Source organism: Gossypium arboreum, chromosome 13 (genome assembly GCF_025698485.1).
Source record: "Gossypium arboreum isolate Shixiya-1 chromosome 13, ASM2569848v2, whole genome shotgun sequence".
NCBI lineage: Eukaryota > Viridiplantae > Streptophyta > Magnoliopsida > Malvales > Malvaceae > Gossypium > Gossypium arboreum.
The window spans coordinates 116,975,658-116,999,010 of record NC_069082.1 but is presented as its reverse complement, the minus strand read 5'-3'; the positions used below and the strand labels follow the sequence as shown (position 1 = coordinate 116,999,010).

Below are 23,353 nucleotides of genomic sequence, written 5' to 3'. Positions count from 1 at the left end.
TGGAGAGTAATCGGTTCGACAGTGGAGGAGGAAACTCCGGCAGTCGTAGAGGTTCATTAGGCCATAAGTCCTGCTCCAAAATGATATTATCTCTAGTGGTAGCTATGGTCGTGGACGAGCAGGACATGGCAGTCGTGGAGAACCTTTCCCGGTGGAGTTTTAGTTCCTATGTGATGATGAGCTTAAAAAATCTATATAACTGTGATAAAATCAGGAACTTTTTAGGGGATATTAGGGAGAATAATTACTCAAAAAGAAATAACCAAAATTAATAATTAAAAATAAAATTTCTAAAATCTAATAAAAATAAAAAGTAGTTCTAATAAAAATTAAAAACATAAAATAATAAATAAATGTTTTTAAACATCTTCATCGCTGGATGGTTAGCGAGGTGGGACTGGTGATGAGATGTGGAGGTGCTGACAAATCTGCTGTAGAGTAGCATCAATGTTGTCAAATCGTTGAAAACATTGTTGCTCGAATCGAGTGAGGCGCTCAGAGATGTTAGCGTATAAAGCCGCCGCATGAACTGGATGAAAGGGTGGTGGTGGCTGAGTCGGTGGGTCCTCGTGCTGTGGGGGGACATAATCAGGAATGTCCTCATAGGCCTCCTCCTCGGTAGATTGAGCGAGACGATACTGGGGAGGGTAGGTTCCTTAGCGCCTCTCGATTATCCTCATGCTAAGCATGCTCGAGATGCCTTGTGGAGACATCTGGCCGATAAGAGTGGGGGATGATTCTTGGGTGCGGTGTTGAGGAGTCCGAAGTGTCGCGCCAGCTGAGTCACGTAGGGGCCAATGGAGATGACCCCCTTCCGATGCTGCTCCGTCTGGTGCTGAATCGCAAAGGGGATGAAATAGGAAAGGTCAATGACGTGCCCGTGCGACATGCACCATAAAAAATAGGAATAGTGAGTGTTGACGACGCCAGTGCTCTCTCGCCTCCCTGTAATTATGTGAGCCAAAATGGCGCATAGGTACCTCAGTGGGGGAGGGAAAACCGATGCCTTGGAGTGGCTGGAATTATAGGTGGCCCTACCTGGTACTAGTGCGTCCCAACATCGTAAAGGAGAACGATGGATGTGACGGCTGAGAGCATATAAGTCATTCTCTTCTTTAAACTTCTCTGTATATAAGCCCAGTGCAGCACCGAACTCTGGGACGCTTAACTGGAGGACTAACTCGTTTAGGAAAAACTGGACTGTATCAGGATCATCTTAGTTCGTTATTACTGTCTGAAGATGGAATGTTGAGCATAGTTCCATCGCGAGCTCGAGGTATGTTGGTTCGATGATCCCAAAGAACAGGTCCTAAGGGTCGGTGGTTAAGAGGCCCCGAATCACATCAGCCATCTAAACTTGTTCTACGGCAGCCCAGTCGATGCAACGGCCCGCGTTTAAAGGTCAAGCCCGAAGTATTTGGAAAAGTTCTTCTTAGGGCCCTTGGGGAAACTGAAGGAGAGGGTGACGAATTTTTATGGTTGGACCCGCGAAAGATGACGTTCTCTTCCTCTTCTTCGAAGCAGGGACAGCGGCCTTCTTTCCTTGTGAAAATGAAATTAAAAGCCTGTAATATAAAGAATAATAATAAGAGGTAAACGAATTCGAAGAAGTAAGAAGTCATGAATTTGAACTAACTATTTTAGCCAAGACTACTAATATGAAGCAAACTCAACCAAAATAACGATGAGAATAAGAATAGAAATGTAATGGGTATGAGGTTTTCCTAATCTCAATTTAACACAGAATGTATGATAACTAACCTAGGAATGCAAATTAAATGATAGACATTGGCAGGGTAATAGCATGAGAAGAAGCATAGTAATGTCTTAACTGACCTAAGAATGCAAATTAAATGATAGAATAATGAGCAAAAATGAAGAATAGTTTAAAAGATATGAAGATTATGTTGATACTAAGCATTAGAAATAAGTAAAATAGAAGTGAAAGGAGTAAACAAACGCTAGGGGAGAGAGATTGAGCGTCAAAAATGGAGTAAGAAGCGGCGCACGGGCGTGGCAGGGAAGCCGTGTGGAGTTGCAGCAGCTAGGGTTAGGGTTTTTGTATGGGGAAGGAAGTGAATAGTGCAAGATATTTATAGATTTTGGGCCACAAGGCTAGGGCACACGCCCGTGTTCCCCAATTTCAGCCCGTGTGATTCGCGAATTTCGAATTGAGGCACGTCTGACATTTAGTACACGCCCATGTCGCACGGCCGTGTCTGGCGTTGTTCGTTTCTCCCATGCCCATGTGGGAAATCCCCACGCCCGTGTCAATCTAACAGGTTCAACCACGGGTGTTAGACACGGACGTGTCGCACGCCCGTGCTAGTTTCTCAGTTTCAACCACGGGTCTTCTACACGGGCATGTCGCACGCCAGTGTTGTTTTGGCAGGCTCGACCATGGCCATGTTGCACGGCTGTGATATTTTATCGCAGCCCGTGTTTGGGGAATTTTTTTTCCCTGTTTTCACGTGGCCATAAGCACGCCTGTGTGCTTGGCCGTGTCTCTGTGGAAAACCTGTATTCAAGAGCTCCGTTAGTAAGTTAGGTGTTGAAGACTAAATTTTAAAAGAAGTTAATCCAGTTAGTACTCGGGTTCCTCCCGAGAAGCGCTTATTTATAGTCTAAGCTCGACTTACCTCTCCGTTGAATAATCATGGTGGTTCGAGGAGTCTATACTCCTCATTCCTACTATCAATCTTAAAATAAGGTTTTAAACGGGTGTTGTTTACCTTAAAAGTGCCGAAATTGGGATGAATCACCTCTACCATACCGAATAGAAAAATGTTGAGTACTGTAAGAAGGATTTTTTCATTCAGTGTAGTAGTGACAATGTGGGGATCTGCAGCATCTAATAAGACTATCTCCAATTTTAAGTTGATTTGGAGAGGTATCAAGCTCATTCTGGCGTAGTTTCGGTTTATCATGTGTTCTCAGTTTATATGTTCGCCATTTATCTAGCTCCTCTATTTGCAGCCTTCCTTCTTCATGAATAGAACCTCTATTATTGTTTGAGAGTGGCTCATGTACTTCCTTCAGACTTATCTCCTGCAAAGTGGGTTGTATCATGTGGTCAGTTTTAATAGAATGGTTTAGACGATCACCTTCAATTTCCGATGTGTTGTCAGAATTGCGAGCTTGAAGGGTAAGTGTTTCGTCTCCTACACGAAGCGTGAGCTCACCTGTGCCAACATCAATAATTGTTGTTGCTAAAAAGGACCTTCCTAGTGTTAAAGGAGTATTGCTATCCTCCTCTATGTCTAAAACAATGAAGTCAATGAGAAATATAAATTTATTGATTTTGACTAGCACATCTTCAATAATACCCCTAGGAAATCTTATAGTTTTATCTGCTAATTGAATGCTCATCTTAGTCTGTTTGGGTTTTCCGAGACCTAATTGCTTAAACATTTTGTAGGGCATGACGTTAATACTAGCCCCTAAATCAGCTAATGCATTATTAACATCTAAACTACCAATTAAGCAAGGAATTGTAAAACTCCCTGGATCTTTTAGTTTGTTCAGTAGTCTATTTTGGAGAATAGCTGAGCAAACTGCGTTTAGCTCCACGTACGACGCCTCATCCAACTTCCGTTTATTTGCTAAAAGTTCCTTTAAAAATTTCATTGCGTGTGGCATCTGTGATAGGGCTTCAATAAACGGTAAGTTTATATGTAATTTTTTAAGAGTTTAAGGAATTTACCAAATTGTTCATCTGAGCAGTCTTTCCTTGTCGCGTTGGGGTATGGCACACGAGGTTTATATTCGACATTCACCATTTTGTTTTTATTTTGATCTACCTCACCTTGACCTTTACTTACCATAGTTTCTTGCCGCAGTTCTGGTTCAGGCCCCAGAAATCCTTCTTCATCTTGAACATTAATCGCGTTGAGCTGTTCCTTTGGGTTGGGTTCAGTATTACTTGGCAAACTACCTTGTGGTCTTTCGTAGATTAGTTTGCAAAGTTGGCCTATCTGAGTTTCGAGCCCTTAGATCGTCGCTTGTTGATTCTTAAGTGTTGTTTCGGTGTTCTAGAAATGAGTTCCTAACACCGATATAAACTTTAAGAGCATCTCTTTAAGGTTCGGCATCTTTTCCTGTTGGTAGGGTGGTTGCTGAAAACTCGGAGGATATTATGGTCTCTGATTTCCTTAGCCTCCCCACGAAAAATTGGGATGGTTCCTCCAACTTGCATTCTAATTGTTACTAAATGGATTTTTTTGAGGTCGAGGATTATTACCCATGTAGTTTAGTTGCTCATTATCCATGTTATGGCAATAAGGTTGGTATTCCAAATGGTTTGTTCCACCGCTATTTGCTTCGCATTACATTACTAGGTGAACCTGTGAAGAGCTAATAAATCCATCAATCTTTTTTTTTAAGAGTTCTACCTGATTTGACAGTATAGTGATCGAATCGACGTTATAAACATTGGCTGTTTTCGTTGGCTTTGTTCTCATGACTTGCCACTGATAGTTATTCAGTGACATCTCCTCAATAAACTTATAGGTATTTTCAGGTGTTTTATTATTGATGGTTCCGCCAGCAGCTGCGTCAACCATTTACCGAGTCAAAAGATTAAGACCATTGTGGAATGTTTGAACTTGGAGCCAAAGCGGTAACCAATGGTGAGAGCACCTTCTCAGTAAGTCCTTGTATCTCTCCCATGCATCGTAGAAGGTTTCTAAATCCATCTACACAAAAGAAGAGATATCATTCCGTAATTTAGCCGTTTTAGCGGCGAAAAATATTTTAGTAAGAAATTTTTGGTCATTTGTTCCTAAGTAGTAATTGACCCTCGTGGTAACGAGTTCAACCACTGTTTAGCTTTGTTCCTTAATGAAAAAGGTAATAACCGAAGACAAATGGCATCATCAGAAACGCCATTGATTTTAAATGTATCGCAAAATTTCAAAAAGTTTGCTAAGTGAGCGTTAGGATCTTCATCCTGCAAACCATCAAACTGAACAAATTGTTGTATCATTTGAATAGTATTAGGTTTTAATTCAAAAGTATTTGCAACTACAACAGGTCTAACTATGCTAGATTCAGTTCCTGTTAAAGAAAGTTTAGCATAATCATACATAGTGCGTGGAGCAGGATTTTGATTAGCCGCAATTGCAGAAGGTAGCTGATTAGCTTGGTTTTCAGCCATCTCTTCGATTGGGGGTTGAGTATCGTCTTCTTGCTCGTTCTCTGTGTATCGTAAGCTTCGCCTTATTTCTCTTTGGTTTCTGCGAACTGCACGATCGATTTCTTCATCGAAAAGTAATGGTCCTGATGGGTTTCTTCTAGCCATAAACTATAAAAACCTGCCATAAGAAAGAAAAAGTAAGTTAATAAATAATAATAATAAAATTAAATTAAATTGCAAGAAAAATAAATGGCTAAAGCAATAAAAATTGAGCGTTCCTAATATTTTAGCTCCACAGCAACGGCACTGAAAACTTGATCGCGTGATTTCGTGATAGGTTTTAAATATTTATAATTACTCATTCTTGAACTAACTATTATCGCGATATAGGCAAGTATACCTATCGAACAGTAGTATAGTTTTAGCAAAACCGGATTGTCGAACCCAAAGGAACTAAAAGTACTAGTAATGACTGTCTTTTTATTATCTAGCCTAAGAATAAAGAGGTTTTGTTTTAATTAACTAATTATCTAAACTAAGAAGTCACAAAGAAAAGAATTAGGGAATTACTTTTGGGGAAAATCAATTGACTTAAGACAATACCTAAAGAAAAATCTATCTAGACTTTACTTGTTATTCTGGCTCCGAACCAGACGATTTATTCATTTAACTTGTTCCGTAGAGATCCCTAAGTCATGTTATTATCCTTATTCAAGACTAATAACGTCTAATCCCTAGATTGAATAACCAAGACTTTTCTCTAATTAACACTCTAGGGTTGCATTAACTCGATCTATGGATCCCCTTATTAGGTTTCACCCTAATCCGGTAAAATCTTGTCACCCTATGTCTAGGCGAGCAATCAACTCTGTTTAATTATGACAAATGTACTCTTAGACAGGGTCTATTCCTCCTCTGAATAAGAGCTTGTCTTGAATCAGTATCCTGGGATATCAGAACAAGAATTAAGAACACATAATTAAAAACAAATTAAATATTTATCATACAATTCAGAAAATAATAACAAGATTCGTCTTAGTTTCATTCCCCTTAGGTATTTAGGGGTTTTAGTTCATAACTAAATAAGAAAACATCTCAGAAGAATAAAGAATACAAAACATAAAGAAAACCCAAAACTCCTGAAGGGAAATTGAGGAGAGTTCTTCAGTCTTGATAATAAATCCGACTTCTGTGATGGATCAATTGGCTTCCTTGGAGTAATTCCTTACTCCTTATTATCCGTGTATGTTTTTCTTCCTCCTCTAGGGCGTATTTATAGGATTTGGAATGCCTAAAAGCCCTCTAAATTAGCATTTTCCGAATTGGACTCAACTTGCGCTCGGTAGGGGCACGCCCGTGTAACACGCCCGTGTTCGATGACTTCAGGCCGTGCTCGAGCTTGCCAAATTGACACAGCCGTGTGATCTGCCCGTGTGAGGAGGTCCAGGCTGTGTTGATTTCGTACTTTGGCCTATTTTCTCCGTTTTTGGCTCGTTTCTCGTTCCTTTCGCTCTCCTATGCTCTCCTAAGTGTAAAACGTGAAATTAAAGCATTAGAAGCATCAAATTCACCAATTCTAATGGAAAATCATCCATAAAATGCATTAAACATGGGGTAAAAATATGTATAATTTACGGTTTATCAATGTTAATAATGTTTTGGCTGATTTAAAGGCTAGTATCAATGTCATGCTTTATAAAATGTTTAAACAACTAGGTCTTGGGAAACCTAAACAAACTAGGATGAGTATTTAGTTGGTCGATAAAACTATCAGATTTCCTAAGGGTATCATTGAAGATGTACTCGTTAAAATTGACAAATTTATATTCCCAGTTGATTTCGTTATTCTAGACATAGAGAAGGATAGTAACGTACCTTTAATTTTAGGGAGACCCTTTTTAGGAACTGCTAGAATGATAATTGATGTTGGTATAGGTGAACTCACACTTCGTGTGGGTGATGAAACAATCACTCCTCAAGCTCGTAATTTGAGTAACACCTCAAAAATCGAGGGTGATTGTATAAATCATACTACTAGTACTGATCATATGGTGAAACCCTCTGTGCAGGAAACACGTTCGAGAAACACACATGAGCCATGTTCAAGCAACACCAAAGGACCCATCTATGAAGAACGAAGGCTGCAAATCGAGGAACTAGATGAATAGCGAACACATAAACCAAGGACACATGATAAACCAAAACCACGCCATGACAAACTCAATATCTCACCAAATCAACTTAAGGTTGGAGACAAAGTACTATTAGATACAACAGACCCTCGTATTGTCACTTTTGAACCTAATGGAGCAACCCCTCTTACGGTGCTTAGCATTTTCTCAAACGGTACAGTCGAGGTAATACATCCCAAATTTGGCACTTTTAAGGTAAATAATACTCGTCTAAAACCTTATTTTGATAAGATGGATAGCAGGAATGAGGAGTGTAAACTCTTCTAACCACCATGGCCACGCAATAGACAGGTAAGTCGAGCTTAGACTATAAATAAGTGCTTCTCGGGAGGCAAACCGAGCACTAAATTCTTTAAATTTTAGTTTTTAACATTTAATTCACTAACTGAGTCATTGAACACAGCTTTTCCAGAACCACACGGCCAGGCATACGGGCGTGCCTTAGGCCGTACATATACCACAGAAGGCAATACGGCCGTGCGATACGACCGTATGAAAATAAGGTAAAATTTTTTCCTAACACGGAAATCGATAAGTTGTCATGGCCGTGTGACATGGCCATGGGTAAATCTTTCAAAAAAACATGGGTGTGTGACACGCCCGTGTCTCGAGCCCGTAGTTGAAACTGAGAAAAAAACACGGTCGTGCAACACGCCCGTGCTCACTATCCGTGATCGAGACTGACAAAACAACACGGGCGTAGACATACACGGGCATGGGAGAAGCGAACGAAGCAAAACACGGCCGTGTGCATCAACACACCCAAAGAACACGAGCATGGGTCAAATTTCAAACACGCCCAAATTTAAAAATCACGAAACACACAGGCTAAAATAAGGGCACACGGGCATGCCCTACGGCCGTGTGCCCCAATATCTATATAAACCCCTCACTATTCATCATCCCTTTCCCCAAAAACTAACCTAGCCGCTGTAACCTCTTCACATGCCCTCACTCCCACGCCCGTGGCCGGCCGACAGCTCTCCTCGACGACCAAAGCTCCTCCCTTCACCAAGTTATTGCGTTTGTTCACTCTTTTTCTCTTTATTATCTTCATTCCTTTTTCCAAATTTATGATCTATTCTTGTTTTATTTGACTGTTTTAAGTTATCTTCATAGTTCTAATGATAGTTCTTTGTCATTTTTATGAAACCTTCATTCATTATCATTCTCACATGCATGCATCCACTAGTTATTTCTTTTAGTGTCATTCTCGTATTTATATTCATAATAATGATTTGATATATCTATTAAGACTTGGTTTTTTTTCATTAGATTTTCCGTTTAGTCAGAAAACTCCCATGAAATATTGGTATTTAGTTTTAACAAACTTGCATATTTTTCTATTCGTGTGGATTATTCTTATAACTCCATGTTTTCATTGTAGATACTATGTCAAATCCAAGCGACATGAAAACTGTTGTACCCGTCTCGAAGAAGAGGAAAAGAGCAGCATCATCCTTAGGTCCTACTATTGAGATCAACACCCATTCATCCAATTTTCACAAGGACAGCAAGAGGAACTTTTTCAAATACTACGGGCCTGACCTTTAGGCGTGGGCCGTTGGATTGATTGGACCGTACTTAAACAAATACAACTGGCTGACGCAGTTCGAGTCCTTCTGACAACTGACCCATGAGAGCTATTCTTCAAGATAGTCGAGCTAGCATACCTCGAGCTCATACTCAAACTCTGTTCGACCTTCCACCTCCAAGTTGTTATAACAGAGTTCGATGATCCCAGAATGGTCCATGTTGTGGCCATAAAGTGGGTATTCTGAACTTCTTGATTCACCTCCACTTGCTTCGCACTACATTACTGGATGAACCTGTGAAGAACCAAATAACCCGTCAATTTTCTTATGTAATAGTTCTACCTGAGTAGAGAGCACTATGACTGAATCGACGTTAAAAACGCCGGTTGTTTTCTTCGACTTTATCCTTATGACTTGCCACTGATAATTATTCAGTGACATCTCTTCTATAAATTCATAAGCATCCTCAGGTGTCTTATTATTGATAGTTCCACTAGCAACTGCGTCAATCATCTGTCTAGTTGAAGGATTCAGGCCATTGTGAAACATTTAAACTTGTAGCCAGAGTGGTAACCCATGGTGAGAGCATCTTCTCAACAGATCCTTGTATCTCTCCCATGCATCGTAGAGTGTTTCTAAATCTATCTGAACAAAAGAAGAGATATCATTACGTAATTTAGTCGTTTTAATCGACGTAAAATATTTTAATAAAAACTTTTCGATCATTTGTTCCCAAGTAGTGATTGACCCTCGTGGTAACGAGTTCAACCACTGTTTAGCTTTGTTCCTCAATGAAAAGGAAAACAACCGAAAGCGTAAGGCATATTCAGAAATGTCATTAATTTTAAAAGTGTCACAAAGTTCCAGAAAATTTGCCAAGTGAGCGTTAGGATCCTCATCCTGCAAACCATCAAACTGAACAAATTATTGTATCATTTGAATTGTGTTAGATTTCAGTTCAAAAGTATTTGCAGCGACAGCAGGCCTAATTATGCTTGATTCAGTTCCTGTTAAAGAAGGTTTAACATAATCATACATAGTCCACGAAGCAGGATTCTGATTAGCAGCAATTACATGAGGTAGCGAATTTTCCTGGATTTCAGCCATCTCCTTAGTTGTGGTGTGAATATCATCCTCTTGCCCTTCCTCTGTGTATCTTAAGCTTCGCCTTATTTCTTTTCGATTTTTGTGAACTGTATGATCGATCTCACTGTCGTAAATTAATTGTTCTGACGGGTTTCTTCTAGTCATAAACTAAAAAAACCTATCAGAAGAAAATAAACGAGAAATTAAAAAAGAAAATAAAAATTTAAATTACAATAAAAGTAAAATGGCTAAAGTAATAAAAATCGAGTGTTCCTAATATCTTAGTTCCACGACAATGGCACCAAAAACTTAATATGTGATATTCACGATAGGTTTTAAAAATTTATAATTAATCGTTCTTGAAACTAACTATTATCACGATGAAGGCAAGTATTCCTATCGAATAGTAGTATAACTTTAGCAAGACCGGATTGTCGAACCCAAAGGAACCAAGAGTATTAGTAATTACTTTCTTTTTATTATCTAGCCTAAAAATTAAGGGATTTGTTTATCCAAACTAATTAACTAAACTAAGGGTGCACAGAGAGAAAATTAGGGAAAAGCTTTTGGGAAAACTCGATTGATGAAGACAATACCCAAGGAAAAACCTACCTAGACTTCACTTGTTATTTGACTCTGAATCAGACGATTTATTCATTTGACTTGATCCGTAGAAATCCCTAAGTTATATTATTATCTCTCTCGAGACTAATAACGTCTAACCCTAGGTTGATTAATTGAAATCTCTTTCTAATTAACACCCTAGTGTTGCATTAACTTGATCTATGGACTTTCTTATTAGGTTTCACCCTAATCCGACAATCTTGTCACCCTATCTCTAGGCATGCAATCAACTCCACTTAATTATGACAAATTTACTCTTAGACAGGGATTTTTGCTCCTTTAAATAAGCACATTAACTTGAATCAATATCCTGGAATATTAAAACAAGAATTAAGAACACATAATTAAGAACAAGTCAAATATTTATCATACAATTCAGATAATAATAACAAGATTCGTCTTAGGTTTCATTTCCCTTAGGTATTTAGGGGTTTTAGTTCATAATTATGAAAAAAAACATCTCAAAAGAATAATGAAAACAAAACATAAAGAAAACCTAAAACTCCTGAAGAAAATTGAAGGGAAATCTTCGGTCTTAACGATGAATTCGGCTTCTGAGATGGATCAATCGGCTTTCTTTGAGTAATTCCTTACCTCCTACTCCTTGTGTCCCTTCTAATTGCCTCATCATGTGTTTAAATAGGCTTTAAAATGCCTAAAAGCCCTCAAAAGTAGCATTTTCTTAATAGGACTAAACTTGGGCTCGACAGGGACACGCCCGTTTGTGATTGCTTCAGACCGTGGTCAAGGCTGCTAAATAGGCACGAGCGTGTAGTCTACCCGTGTAAGTCATGCTTCGATCCTGCCAAATGAACATGGCCGTGTGACTTACCCGTGTAAGGAAGTACAGGCCGTGTTGATTTCCTATGTGGGTCTATTTTCTCCGTTTTTGGCCCGTTTTTCGCTCTTTTTACTCTTCTATATTCACCTAAGTATAAAACATGAAATTAAAGGATTAGGAGCATCGAATTCACCAAATTTAAGGAGAAATCATCCATAAATGTGCTTAGTATGAGATAAAAATATGTATAAATTACGATTTATCAATTCACAAAAGGATGAAAAAACCAGTAGTACTTTGCTGTAGGTGGAGCTTGAGAAGGTTAATAATGATCTAAATAATATTGAAGGAACAAATGATGAAGTTTCGACCCAAGAACTTCTACAGCAAGAAGATTCAATTGCATATAGGAGGCCAAGAAGAGAGATTCATATGCCTACTCGCTTTGATGATATGGTGGCCTATGCACTTCCAATTGTAGATGATGATGTTCCTTCTACTTACACAGAAACAAGAAGTAACCCTAATGGTGTAAGGTGGAAGCAAGCTATGAATGAAGAAATGCAGTCTCTTCGTAAAAATAGGACTTGGGAGTTGGTGACACTACCCAAAAGAAAGAAGACAATTGGATGTAAATGGGTATATGCAAAGAAGGAATGATTTCTTGGTAAAAATAAAATTCGATACAAGGCTAGATTGGTAGCAAAGGGTTACGCTCAAAAAGAAGGAATAGACTACAATGAAGTGTTTTCTTCAATGGTGAAGCATTCGTCTATTCGGATTTTGCTAGCCTTGGTTGCGCAATATGATCTTGAACTAGTTCAGCTCAATGTAAAGACTGCATTTTTACAGGGTGATTTGGAAGAAAAAATCTATATGACTCAGCCAGATGGATTCAAGGTTGCTGATGAAGAAAATTGGGTTTGCAAACTGACAAAGTCGCTTTATGGATTGAAATAATCTCTGAGGCAGTGGTACAAGCAATTTGACCAGTTCATGAAAGGGCAAAGGTACACAAGAAGTAAATTTGATCATTGCGTGAATTTTCAGAAGCTACAAGAAGGAATTTTCATATACTTACTCTTATATGTTGATGATATGTTGATAGCATCTAAGAGTAAAGTTGAAATTGAGAGATTGAAGACTCAACTCAACCTTGAGTTTGAGATACAAGATCTAGGTGAAGCTAAGAAGATTCTTGACATGGAAATATGTAGAGATAGAGCTCATGACAGTGTTAGCTTGTCTCAGAAGTAATATTTGAAGAAGGTACTACATCAATTTGGCATAAACAAGCAGATAAAACCTGTAAGTACCTCATTGGTTTCTCATTTCAAGCTTTCTACACAACTATCTCCTTCGAAAAATACGAAACAAGAATACATGTTATAAGTTTCATATTCTAATGCAGTAGGTAGCTTGATACATGTAATGGTGTGTACAAGACTCGACATTTCATAGACAGTTAGTATAATGAGCAGGTATATGCATAATCCTGGAAAAGGACATTGGCAAGCTGTGAAATAGATTGTACGGTATATTCAGAAGACCATGGATGTTGGATTACTATTCAAGTAGGATACTACACTTGGTAAAGGTGTTATTGGGTACATTGATTCTGACTATACCGATAATTTGGACAAAAGAAGATCAACCACCAATTATGTGTTTACACTTGCTGGAGAACCAATAAGTTGGAAGTTCACACTGTAGTCTACAATTGCATTGTCAACCACGAAAGTCGAATACATGGTTGTAACAGAGGCTGTAAAGGAAGCTATTTGGTTACAAGGTATAGTTAAAACCTTAAGATTGATTTAGGAGTATATTAATATGTATTGTGATAGTCAAAGTGCTATTCATTTAGCAAAGAATCAAGTCTATCACACACGTACAAAGCATATCAACGTACGATTCCATTTTGTACGGGAAATTATTGATTAGGGAAAAATTCATCTTCAGAAGATTAATATTGCAGATAATCTTGCAGATATAATAACCAAGGTGGTAACAACCAAGTTCGAACATTGTTCGAACTTGATCAATATCCTGCAAGTTTAATAGTTGAAGAAGGCACTATCAAGCACTGTTGACAAAGGGAGAAAAAATTGTGTGAAGATAAGATTATCTTAATCAAATTTTCAAGGTGGAGATTATTGGCAATCATCCATACTTTGGAGAGTCAAAGATATGGGTATCAAAATGTTGGCACTAGAAATCTAAGATTTAAGGCACCAAAAGTGGGATAGAAATTTGACATGAGATAATTACAATTTTTGGTCCCTAATGTATAGTAACTTTACAAGTTGATCCCTGAACCTCAACTATAAATAGGCTTAACCATTTCTTATTTTATTAATCCACATTTGCCATTCTCTACTTAAGGTATTGTTCTCTCTCTTTGTAAATCTTCACTTGTATTTTAAAGTGAAATATATTTGGTAGTGCCCAAGGACGTAAGCAAAATTTGCTGAACCTCGTTAAAATTTTAGTGTTCTTTATTATATTATTTTGCATATTTTGTGAGTATGATTGTAGTGATTTATTATGCTATTAAATTATGATAGAGGGATACTGTGGCTAGGAAAGACCTAGTACTTAAGTGATCCTTGTGATCCACCTCTTTCTTGAAAATTGAACTAAGTGTGATTTTTCAGTACAATAATTTTACTATTTTACACACTTCCACACAACAAAAGCTGTTTTACACGCTATACCTACCTATGCTATGGCTTGTTTTTTTACTTCCAAAAGCTATGGCTTGTTTTTTTACTTCCAAATCGTTATGTATGGAATCGAACAGTATTGTGGCCAAATTTTGGTGGCAAAAAGCACAAGGGCAAAAGGGGATCCATTGGTGCAAATGAGAACGACTTTACAATCTTAAAGAAAATGGGTGTATTGATTTTCGTAGTTTATCCAAATTTAATATTGTATTATTAACTAAATAAGGTTGACGCATTATTAAAAATCCAGATTCATTATTAACGAAAGTCCTTAAAGCAAAGTATTTTCCAAATATGAATTTTCTTAATGCTGAGTTAGGAAGATTACTTTCGTTTACCTGGGAAAGTGTTTGGGCTTTTAAAAGATTGTTGATGAATGAGATTTGTTGGAGAGTGGGAACGAGTCTGATTATTTCAATTACTGATGATGCGTAGCTTTCTGGAACTAAAAGTTACAAGGTAGAATCCATTAGAAATGCCAGTGAACCAAGCAAAGTTGCAAAACTTATTAATGAACGAAAGAAAGAATGGAAGTCTGATTTAGTTTTTTCTACCTTCTCTAGAGAATAAGCTAACAGAATTGTGTAAATCCCTCTAGCAAAGGAACCTCATGAGGACTTCATGGTATGGAAGAGGGAGGTCTAGGGAGAATTCTCAGTGAGAAGTGCTTACAAACTATTATAGGGCTTTCCTAATTATTTACAGACCGAGGTTAATTTATTTTACAAAAATTATGGAATGTTAACATTCCAACGAAAATAAAAATCCTAATATGGAAAATTTCATGGAATTTTATTCCCCATTTTGTTAATCTATGGTGCAAGAGATTGCACTCAGTGGTAGTCTGCCCAGATGTGGTATAACAGCTAAAAACATCGACCATGTCTTCAGGGAATGCCCCGTGACATAAGAAGTATGGGTTAGTTTGAAATTGGAATGGGTATTAACAGATCTAATTCTGTCACATTAGGAGTGACTCACTTGGGTGTTCAAAAATAGTTCCAACACTCAATGTCAAGTTTTTTGCTACTCTATGTGGACGATTTGGACAGCCAAAAACAAATGAGTACATGAAGGAAAAAATAGTACGGGTCAAGAAGTTGCTACATAAATAAACAAATATATTAAGGAATTAGAGGGGTTGGAGATTCGAAACTTTACCATGAACCATAAGGTTGAGGGTTGGTGCCCACCAGATGTTTCCACTATCAAAGTTAATTTTGACGCCACTTTTGATGCCTCTCGGGTAAAATCAGTCTCAGGGGTGGTGGCCAGGAATGTATCGGAAGAGGTACTCAGTTTCAAAATAGAGATCCATAGGGAGGTGGCTTCTCTTTTTGCAGCAGAAGCACTTGCGTGCCTTCGAGCAATTATAATGGGAAAACAAATGAGGTTTACATCAATTATCATCAAAGGAAACTCAACAATAGTGATAAAAAAAAAGTAACTCAGAGAAGACTGATAAATTGGTGATAAGGGGTATCATTAGGAACATTCAGCAGCAAAAACAATTTTTTTCAACACATATTCTTTCAGTATACAAATAGATCCACAAACAGTATGGCTCACAACCTAGCTAGAAATGCGTTAAAAGTATATTCAATAATATACTTGATCGGAAGGATCCCTGAGCAAGAAATGTCGGAGATGGATCGGAGGAGACGAAGGGAACTTGATTGAGAGTTGTCTGATAGGGGTCTTTGTGTAGAAAGGAAAAAAGAAAAAGTGGAATAATGAATGGGTTATTGGGAAACTGCTTTTTTTGGGGGTTTTTTACCTCAATATTATAAAAAAAAAAATTATACACCAAAATAGGTTGTCAGCCAGATTAATTACGAAAATGGTATGTTTTTTTAGGTCGTGCCTATCTGACAGGCACAACCGATTTTTTTAATATTAAATTTTTTTTTCGTTTAAAAAATTATTATTATATATATATTTTTTTTTCGGGTTAGTATACAACCCGTGTATATGGAAGCATACATACATGTTGTGCCTACCTGACAGGCACGACTAGTTGTGCCTTCTTGGTAGGCACAACTAGTGGAGCCCACATGCTTAATTTTTCCCTATATATTCCCCCGAAAATCAGATGAAGAACATACAGAAAATTTAGCAGCAAAATAGAAGTAAGAAGAGAGTGAGAAGAAGGAAAGAAAGGAAAGCAAGAAGAAGGATAAGGTATTTTAATTTATTTATTTTTAAATAGGATGTAGAATTTTGTTAGAAATTTTATTATTTAAAAGTTTGTTAGATTAATAATTTTGTTAGCTTCTGAATAAAAAATTTTGCATTAAAAATTTTATGTAACTTTTTTGCTATTTGAAACTATTTTGAGAATTTTGAATTTTTTTAATGATCTAGTATTGAATATGGAGAATCAATTTTTCGTATGCGTTTATTTTGATGGAGAAATTTTGACAACAAGCGTAGGATGTATATTTGAATGTCGCAAACAAGTAGCAATGAGATTCAATAGAAATATCTCTTTTGATGATATGAAGGAAAAAATTAGTGAAAAAATTTATAAACGTTGTGGGAGAAGGATCTCGAAACTTTTCTACAAGTTTCCAGTTTCGACGGATCCCATAAAATTCACCGAAATGGAACTTGTAGACAATGAAGACATGGAGACAATGGTCGCTCTTTATTGTGGGACTTGGAGCAACCAAAATGCACCGATTCAGTTATTTGCTGAGTTAGCTGGTGTGGAGGAAACTGAAGATGCCACTCCATTAGGTGAAGAAGATAGAGCTCAAGAACCGTGTATGGTGGTTCCAGTATCATACGTTGGTAGTCAATCAACTATACATGGGATCGACATTGATCTTAATATCGCACTGAGGCTAGCGTGGTTGGTGATGATGTATACCATAGTAGTGATCCTTCTGATCATGAAGTCGATAGTGAAAGTGATCCCGACGTGGATGAGGTCCCGGATGATATTGACGATGAAGGCGTGAATGAGGAAGTAAATGTTAATGCGTCTTCAGTCGGGAACCGATTCGTCGATTATGATACATAATAATCCTGGGGTACACATGTCTCGGATAGACCCCGATGTGGCGCATGTAGCCGAGTTCCCAGAGTACCCTAAAATACAATCTGCTCATCGGATGGCCGTATATTCTGATCCTGAGGAGTTGTTCGTGGGCGTAGATTCAAAATAAGGAAGAGTGCGATTTGCCATTAAACGGTATAGTATGAATATATCGAGAGATTACAAAGTCGTCATGTCTAAACCGACATTATATATTGGAGAGTGTTGGAAGTCGTGGAAGGTCGCAATTGGCGGATCTGAATGCATTTATCCAAAAGTCACAGATGTGGGAGATATAAAAATTTGTTGGGCCTCACACATGCACTTCATCACGTATGACAGAAGATCATCGAAAACTTGATTCCAAAACTATCTGTATGTACATCATGCCAATGGTTGAAGACATGACGACCATTAAGGTTTCGGTACTGATTGCCGAAATACAGGCACGATTCCAGTATCGAGTGTCATACCGGAAGGCATGGATAGCTAAACAGATGGCAATGGAGCAATTGTACGGAGATTTTGATGCATCATATAATGAGTTGCAGGGATAGATTGCCGCTATAAGGGAGTACGTACCAGGGACTGCCATTGAGTTGCAGACATGACCTTATTATGGCCCGGATGAGCAACTACAACCAAGAAAAAGAATTTTCCAACGGATGTTCTGGACGTTTGATCCATGTGTATGTGCATTTCCCCACTGCAAGCCGTTTGTGCAAGTAGATGGGACATGGCTATACGGTAAATATACACAGATTTTACTTCTTGCGATTGCTCAGGATGGGAACAATAACGTGCTCCCGATTGCGTTTGCCATCGTAGATAAAGAGAATATGGAGTCGTGGGAATTCTTCCTTACAAACTTGCGGAGGTATGTTGTTAGTAATGATAGTATTTGCATCATCTCCGATAGAGGGAAAGGATTAATTTCTGCCATTAGGCGTTCCGGTGTGCCATGGAGATCTGTTTACTGCATACGGCACATTGCGTCTAACTTTCATCGAGATTATAAGAATGCAGACTGGAAGAGGCAAGTTGTGAAAATGGGTAAAGAATAAACTTATCCTTTCAATATATAACCTAATGTTTTGTGATGAGACTGTAACTTATATTTTCTTAATACATACACAACGTACGAGCTTGAGCCACACATTTTCCGGTAAAGGATGACTCGACTTGAGAATGACATGGAAGGTCAAACGAACACATCTTTCCGACAATGGTTGGGTACCATCGAGCCGTGGCAATGGGCTCAAAGTTTTGACGAGGGCTTTCGTTACGGTCAAATGACTACAAACTTGGTGGAGGGCATCAATGCTGTGTTATTAAAAACACGACATCTTCCGATTTCATCTGTCTTCTCACCTACATTCTACAAAGTTGGCTACCTTGATGCCAAGAATGGGTCGACAACAAGTCAACCGATAGAGGCAGGACAAGTGTTTGTCGAATATGTCAGGGATGCAATGGTTGCAAACCGTCAGATGGCGAGGTCGATGAATGTAGAAGTATATTCACGACGTAATGAAACGTTTCGCGTTACAGAGACCATCGGTCGTCGACCCGGTATACCACCTAGGTCTTACGGAGTTTATCTCCGAAATAGACGGTGCGATTGTAGGAGGTTCCAGACACTTCATTATCCTTGTGCACATGTTGTAGCAGCTTGTGCTAAAGTCTCGCTCAATGTGGATCAATTTATCGATGAAGTGTATACCCTCGAACGCACGTTGCGTGTATGGGAGAATGAGTTTCCCGTACTTCCTGACCTATCTACTTGGGAGGTTCCTCCAACGACATTCGAGCTTGTCCCAGACAAAGGGTTGCGTAGGAACCCAAAAGGTCGTCCGCAATCATCTAGAATCCGTAACAAAATGGACATTAGAGAGAAATCTGATGGGAAGTTGTGTGGAGTTTGCAGATTACCAGGTCATAATCGGAATAAATGCCCGCTTCGAAACTACCATATTGGACAATCGTCACGATCAGATAGAAATTAAGATTTTGTTAATTACATGTTGGAAGAAAAAGTCCTACCGAGTAGTATTAAATGGATTTTTTAAGCATTTTAAAATTGATTGTTTTTAATACTCCTCTTTTTTTGCAATTATGCACTTCAACCCAAGCAAATCCAAAATTCGCTTTCGAAGCACATGTTTATATACAATTTACATACTTACTCCGGGTGAAGCATGACTATTTGTGTTCATACATACTTAACTCGGATTTATTATGTATTTCATTTACTATTATAATAACGTTCTTCAACTGGGGAAATGATAACTATCCTTTGTAATTAATGATAAAAAAACCCCCTAAAATTGATGGTTTGATGGTGTGGTTCTAGGGGTATATTTTTGTGGAGCCCGACGTTCACGTTGCGGATGACTATGACGATCAACGTTCTCTTCATCTGTATGTGGGGGTGTGTGAAACATAGACGAAAAATCATATGTCTCAAATGCCATCGATGAACTTGAGCCGAGAGGAGTACAATATGGAGGTGGATATGGGCGGAAGGAGTAGAGTACAATGGTGGATACTGGCTCTAGAGGAGTTGAGTACATAGGTGGATACGGTAGGAAGGAGTAGAGTCTTGAGATGAATATGAGCCGGGATGACTGAGTCTCGAGGTGGTAGTGGGTGAAGATATCAAACTCGAATGATATCCGTGGCCCGAGGAGCCCAAGAAATAGTCATCGCCACGTAAATCTGGATGATAAGAACTACCTCCAGAGTGTAGTTCCGGCTCTGGCTCCTGCTGTGGCTCCGGCTCTGGTGCATGATTTGGATCTGGAAGATGTTTCCCAATTCGTGTCGTATGTGAGGGGACTACCATCGACCGCCCACCAAACAAAAATGGTTTCCTATCTCACAAGATTCATCAGAGGTATTGTAACGAGGGTGAAGATCCAAGCCACGATCCATCTGAGGTACCCTCTCAAACCGGTTGTTCCACATCGTAACATATTCTTCATGCTCATCTCCCCAATCAAGGCCATGCCTCCCCCTCCTGGTCATCCCATGGATATCCCCCAATCGTACTGGTGGACTTGGGATATATTGAATGCAACCGAACTGCCGAAATACTCGATCGCCATGATACCACTCCACTATCTGAAAATTAATAACGGGTGTGCTAATGCACCATAAGTTTGAGTGGACGCGGGCAAACGAGGGAATAACTGGCATAATTTCTAGAACAGAATACGGCATCCAAAAGAACTGCACAGTTAATCACATTTTTTGTATTAACGTAGGTCGAGTGAAATAAAATAATAAAATAAAATTGATATTGAAAAAACTTACCCCCTCTCCAGAATGATTCTCGATCATCAGGCGGTATATCGGAACCGTGTATGATCTTCCGATACCCGGATTTGTGCTCCATCTAAGAAAAAAATTGTTAGAACAACATAATCCGAAAAAAAAAGTCAACTAATTGTTACAATGCATAAAAATTCATCACCTATTAACGAGTGGAAATATATATGATTGGTGACTAATTGATACCAAGAATGGCATCCGGTAAAGTGCCCACGACTGCAGCAGTATGAGGCATCCGCCTATGTCCACCGCAGAAGGATCTGTCGTCCGACAAAGTTCTCGATACAACATGGCTAACACTGTGGACCCCCAACTGTATGAACGGGTGTTATGCAAATTAGATAATAGGGGTAAGTACATCAAGTGAACAGTACTTCCGTTTGATTCCGTCATAAGTACACCCCCTATAAGGTGCATAATGTAAGCTCGAACGGCCTGCATCACCTCCCGTTCATTGGCAATACTCGGCAAATACTCAAAATTGGCCTTTAGCCATGACAACCTCAAACTGGCAAATTTTCCCTCACTTGGCGAGCGTCCAAGTAATTCATAGCAAAGGGTTGCTTGGCACGAAATCGAACTTACGCCCGTGACCGCATTCCGTCAATGGGGAGCCCGAGCAGATCTTGCAACATCTTCTAGAGTGATGGTGCACTCCCGCATGGCAAATGAAATGTGGGTCTTTGGGCGCCATCGCCGACTAAAGCGTAAATCAGTCATATCGCAGATCAAAAGGCGGATCAATGTCATGATCCAAACCCGCTAACTCCAAGAATGGTATTAGGCGTTCATCCGGTCAAACCCTATACTATTAACACGGCCTCTCAATACGCAGTACGACTCGACATTATTATATTAGCGAAATAATTAATACAATATAATTTAATTCAACAAATAACATGACTATGAAATAAAAATTTTATTACCATCTCCTTAATGGTACTTGATATGTGATTTGTATTATCAATCAAAGAACCCGCTTTGTTACAAATCGCAATTAAAAAAAATAAATTCAGTTTTTCTTATTTCAAAAGATACAATAAATTTTTCAAATTTTAGAAATAAACACAAGAATATCTCATTTTTACCTACAATTTTTATGTTAGATAACAATAATAATATAATTAAAAACAAATAAACTGCCTAAATATAAAAAACATACAATTAAAAAAAACTAGAAACATACCTAATTAGAAGAACTTCCAAATAACCTATAAAATTATGTAACAACAAATTTAATCAACATTTTAATAAATCAATAAAATTATCAAATAAATATATAATAATATAAAATTACATTATATAAAAATTACATTAAAAATTACAAAACACTAAACTATAAACACTAACAATTTATAATCATATACTAACACAAAATAACTATAAAATTATTTTTTAAATACATTACTAAATAAAATCACAATACATTAATACATACTAAACCACTAAACACTAACAATATATAACCTAATCTTAAATTACTAATAAAATAGCTATAAAAATATTTTTTAAAATATATTACTAAAAAAAATCACAATACACTAATACACTAAACCACTAAACACTAATAATTTATATAACCTAATCTTAAATTACTAATAAAATAGCTATAAAAATATTTTTTAAAATATATTACTAAAAAAAATCACAATACACTAATACACTAAACCACTAAACACTAATAATTTATATAACCTAATCTTAAATTACTAATAAAATAGCTATAAAAATATTTTTTAAAATATATTACTAAAAAATTACAATGCGCTAATACTAAACCACTAAACACTAACAATTTATATAACCTAATCTTAAATTACTAATAAAATAGCTATAAAATTATTTTTTTAAAATATATTACTAAAAAATTACAATACGCTAATACTAAACCACTAAACACTAACAATTTATATAACATAATCTTAAATTATTAATAAAATAGCTATAAAATTATTTTTTAAAATATATTACTAAAAAATTACAATACGCTAATACTAAACCACTAAACACTAACAATTTATATAACCTAATATTAAATTACTAATAAAATAGCTATAAAATTATTTTTTAAAATATATTACTAAAAAATTACAATACGCTAATACTAAACCACTAAACACTAACAATTTATATAACCTAATCTTAAATTACTAATAAAATAGCTATAAAATTATTTTTTAAAAATATATTACTAAAAAATCACAATACACTAATACACTAAACTACTAAACACTAACAATTTATAACCTAATCCTATAAATTATTAACAAAACAAATAACTATAACAAAATACAAAAAACTAATAATTTATAACCTAATCATAAACTACTAACAAAATAATTATACAATTTTTTTAAAAATTTACATACTAAAACTCACAAAACACCATAATTTTATAATAAATTACTAAAATAATACATTACTTTTTTTTTCTTCTTCTTCTCCTTCACCTTCCTTCTTCTTCTCCTTCTCCTTTCTCTCCTTTCTTTCTCACCCGTAGATGCTTCAATATGGTGGGGGGACCATGCTTATAAGGTCCCCCATAAATTTTTTTTTTCCCAGATAAGACTCATGAGAAAAAATGGGCAGCATGCAGGGGAATGCACAATGAGAGAGGTGTTGTGCCTTTACTGTCAGTAAAGACGACTAGTCGTGCCTACCTGACAAGCTCGACCCGTTTTGAGTATTTTTACTTGTATAAAACCCGTATTTTTACATATATATTAATATAAATATTAAAAAAATAATATAATAATAATTTTTTAAACGAAAAAAAAAATTAATATTAAAAAAATCGGTTGTGCTTGTCAGATAGGCACGACCTAAAAAAACATACCATTTTCGTAATTAATCTGGCTGACAACCTATTTTGGTGTATAAATTTTTTTTTATAATATTGAGG

General features: G+C 37.2%; 2 non-coding genes across 2 annotated transcripts; both read left to right on the top strand.

Moving 5' to 3' along the window:
• The first annotated feature begins 4,620 nt into the window (after positions 1–4,620).
• Positions 4,621–4,727, top strand: LOC128287353 (small nucleolar RNA R71). The gene has a single exon (XR_008278053.1). It is a non-coding gene; the product is annotated as a small nucleolar RNA R71 (small nucleolar RNA).
• A 4,705-nt stretch (positions 4,728–9,432) lies between these two features.
• On the top strand, positions 9,433–9,539 carry LOC128287604 (small nucleolar RNA R71). Its single transcript, XR_008278303.1, has one exon. It is a non-coding gene; the product is annotated as a small nucleolar RNA R71 (small nucleolar RNA).
• The last annotated feature ends 13,814 nt before the right edge of the window (positions 9,540–23,353 follow it).